The following is a 4,736-nucleotide window of genomic DNA, read 5'->3' as shown; positions in this document are numbered from 1 at the left end:
TGGTTTATATATCACCAGGTTACATGAAAAAAAAGATAAACAAATAAGACAAAATGTTTCTAGTCTAATTTCATGCTCCTTCATTTCTCTATCCAGCATCTTTGAATATCTTCAGTTTAGCATGGAAATGAAAATGCTTCTTTGTTCTCTATACCCTGCAAATAGGCTGTCACATTTCATTTGCATACAATCAACGCATGTGACTCTCAAGTCACTATCAACTGCTCTTTTGAATTTGAACATCCGTTGAAGCTTCATTAGATCATCCGTTGAAACTGTGATTGATCATCCGTTGAAACTGTGGCTGATCATCCATTGAAACTGTGGCTGATCATCCATTGAAGCTTTAGTTGATCATCCGTTGAAGCTTTGTGAATCATCCATTAAGACTGTTTTCTTGGCAGTTAACTCCATTTCATTTATACAAGATTACAAGACATCTAATATTTACAATTAACCAACCTATCTTGCATATCAAACTAGTAAGGCATTATAATATGCAGGAATGTGCTACTAAACTTATTATTACATAAGCTACTCTTTCAACGGATGTTGAAATGATCATCCGTTGAAAGCTACAAAATCACTTAAATAAAATCTACTAAGTGTTTTGTTCAAGTTATCATCAAGTACACAACATATTCCTAACAATCTCCCCCAATTTATGTCTACTGGAATTGTAGCCATAAATTAAGAGAAATTTGATGATAACAAAATACTCTATGAATACAGATTGAAATAAAGTAGATAAAATTTACAAGTGCTCCAATTAATTGAAAATTCTTATAGAGGAAGAACTGTAGAGTATCTTACAGATCATTTTCAAGGTGCTCCTCTAGACTAAGAAAATTTAGATTACTTCCTTGATTGTCTTGACTTCCTTCCCAGCTTCACATTATTTTCCTCAATTTGATATTGGAGTTGCTTGTAGAACTCAAGTTCATCTCCAATTGTCTGATGCAGCTTATTTTGCATCTCCATGAGAGTTTCATTGCTCGAAATTTTTAGCTCATCATCCAATCTGAAGAATCTTCTGATGCATTTTTCATCCTTGAACTCCACTATCCATTATGGCCTCAAATGCACCCTATCTCGAGTAAAATGAATTGTCAATACTCTTGGGAGTGTATTTGGTCCTCTCCAGCTATTCCTTATCTTCTCAATCTTGTTAAGTACCATTTCTTGGCAACTATGTTGAATCCAAAGTTTTCTTGATTGAGGAGAAGATAGTCACCAAGGTGGAATAGCCTTCATTGATAATTCTGTGAAGGGGCCATGTCATCTCTTTTCCACCCTTGTACCTGAAGACTAATCTTTCTGGAAGATGTCTGTAGGCATCAATAGCTCTAACTTCATCTATTTCTTCCAGATAAATATTTATGTATGAGAATTCTTTGATATCACATATGAAGAGTTGATCTCCCTTGTTGACAATTGGCTTGGGTTTGGCCACTGACTTGGATTGAAGTTTGACAGGCTTGACCATCTTGACTGCTCTTTTCTTTGTCTTTCTTGGCTTGACATAGATTGGAATTTTTAGATCAGGAAGAGACAGGCTATCCCAATCTATAGGTTCATCTTTGGGAATTACAGGTTAACTCCATTTCATTTATACAAGATTACAAGACATCTAATATTTACAATTAACCAACCTATCTTGCATATCAAACTAGTAAGGGATTATAATATGCAGGAATGTGCTACTAAACTTATTATTACATAAGCTACTCTTTCAACGGATGTTGAAATGATCATCCGTTGAAAGCTACAAAATCACTTAAATAAAATCTACTAAGTATTTTGTTCAAGTTATCATCAAGTACACAACATATTCCTAACAATCTCCCCCAATTTATGTCTACTGGAATTGTAACCATAAATTAAGAGAAATTTGATGATAACAAAATATTCTATGAATACAGATTGAAATAAAGTAGATAAAATTTACAAGTGCTACAATTAATTGAAAATTCTTACAGAACAAGAATTGTAGAGTATCTTACAGATCATTTTCAAGGTGCTCCTCTAGACTAAGAAAATTTAGACTACTTCCTTGATTGTCTTGACTTCTTTCCCAGCTTCACATTATTTTCCTCAATTTGATATTGGAGTTTCTTGTAGAACTCAAGTTCATCTCCAATAGTCTGATCCAGCTTATTCTGCATCTCCATGAGAGTTTCATTCTTGAAATCTTTAGTTGATCTTCCAATCTGAAGAATCTTCTGATGCATTTTTCATCCTTGAACTCCATTATCCATTATGGCCTCAAATGCACCCTATCTCCAGTAAAAGGAATTGTCAATACTCTTGGGAGTGTATTTGGTCCTCTCCAGCTATTCCTTATCTTCTCAATCTTGTTAAGTACCATTTCTTGGCAACTATGTTGAATCCAAAGTTTTCTTGATTGAGGAGAAGATAGTCACCAAGGTGGAATAACCTTCATTGAGAATTCTATGAAGGGGCCATGTCATCTCTCTTCCACCCTTGTACCTGAAGACTAATCTTTCTGGAAGATGTCTGTAGGCATCAATAGCTCTAACTTCATCTATTTCTTCCAGATAAATATTTATGTATGATAATTCTTTGATATCACGTATGAAGAGTTGATCCACTACACCATAAATGGCCTACAGCAACACCAAGAAAATGTTACAACAGGCCCAAAAAAGTGTTACCACAGCCAGAAAAAGGTCTAAGGTAACATAAAAATTAAGTTGCTTTTTTTCGAGTTACCTTTGGCCCTTAGGTAAACATTACTTTTGCCCTGGTGTAACATTCACTTTTGTGTTACAATAGCCGTCAAAGGTAACATTAATCTATGTCTATAGTATCACAATATGTATGTTACCTTTGAACTCAGAATTTTCAAAAAAATGGGGCCCACCAGTGGGGTCCACAGTGGTGACGTGTCATGTAGGTTCCGCAGTGGTGACGTGGCATGTGGTCCCACAGTGCTAGCATCAATTTGTACCTGGGGTAACACTTTGAACAACCTACTCTAACACTTATGAACTACTGTAACAATTTACCAGGAAGAAAATGAAAAACTAATATTATAAAAGTATAAAATCGACTGCAAATTTGAAAATATATACATTAATCTAATACATTCCAAAATTTCATAATTCTCAACTACATTCATAACCAGTTTACCAGCTACTTAAATCACAATAATGTAACCAATACAACCAACTAATCTACATCCCAAAACTTAATCCACTTCCTGCTAGTAGCTGCTGAGAACTTGACACGTATGCATTCATCAACAAATATTATATGTTACGGCTGAAATGAGAAAGAAACAAAGGTTAGGTCATACAATACCCTATATATATACCCCATGCAAAAGTATTGTACTTCTATATTCTATAACAACTACTATTTACATACCCGATGCATATATACATACAACAATGCCTGCAAACTCAATGATGCCAATGTATCTCTCCATCTAGCTAGCATTTTTTGCTGCATCAACATGAACAACAACAGTATTATCTAAAAGAATGATAAGAATCAAGTACTAAAAAATAATTAAGTATGGTTATTTACTACTTTAAGAGTTAAACATACTATGCATAATACTAACAAAACCCGTGTGGGAGATCAAGTATATGACCACCAGTTCTAAGATAGGATCGAGCATTCATAGCAATATAATTCACAGTTGATGCAGGGGGACCTATCAACACTAGTGCTTTTGTTGTAGAATACACAGTTGATATGCTACCTTCTAGAACATGAAATTTGACTAGCATATTGCAAGTATTAATACAGAGGGTATGCTACCTTCTAGAACATGAGATTGAAGAGAGTTAATTGCTTAAGAAAAACATAGAGAACATCAATTTGTTAGCATGGACATCCTGGTAGGCTTAGATAATCATGTAAAATTAAGCCTGGAACAAAAGTAAAACTATTTTTTCTTATAGCTTGGAATTATTAATGTGTTAGCAATCATGTCTGCAACCAACTAATATAAACTACACTTAGATTAGAATTAATAAATGAAGTGATCAAATTGATCCATAATCATTGGTTTTACCCATGTTAGTCAGCCGTCAAACTCCTATTTAGAATTTACATTTAATGATAAGCAGGTAGGCTAATCATATAGATGCAAAAGAGGAAATTAAAAAAACTGAAAATTACCAGCATCAAATATGAGCCCTGGATCTAAAGGAGCTCTAAGATTTACATGGCTACTTCCATAATCGAAAGGTGTAGCTGGGACAAGCGACACAGTCTCAGATCCAGAATATTGTTGGGCTTGAAGAGGCGTCCCTGCTCTGTCAAGTGTAATTAATGTCGTCATTAATGCTGATTTAACTAAACAAAATAGTTAGGTTCTTTACTAAAATTAGAAAAAAAAGATAAACTTAATAAAATAGTAACACTAGAAACTCTTCACATTCTCCTCAACTTCAGACACAAGTGTTTGGTCAACTTTTTGTTAAGTGTCCTCCTTCACCTGGCATGTCCTAACTGTCCTCCTTTCTTTGACTGCAGTCCCTTGTTGTCCATCTGTGCAGTTTTGGGTGGCTTAGCACATGCCTTTAGGACTGCGTTATTCTACAGGAAGACAGGACATTTAGAAAGATTTTTTTAATTATGACATTAATGTGGTCAAAAGTAATGACAATATGTTTCACAATTTAGTCAACAACCTATTTAATCAATGCAACATCAATTTGTAATAGACCAAATAATTTCGAGAAACATATAAAGATATTAAT

Source organism: Apium graveolens, unplaced genomic scaffold (assembly GCF_009905375.1).
Source record: "Apium graveolens cultivar Ventura unplaced genomic scaffold, ASM990537v1 ctg9094, whole genome shotgun sequence".
NCBI lineage: Eukaryota > Viridiplantae > Streptophyta > Magnoliopsida > Apiales > Apiaceae > Apium > Apium graveolens.
This window is presented reverse-complemented; position numbering follows the sequence as displayed.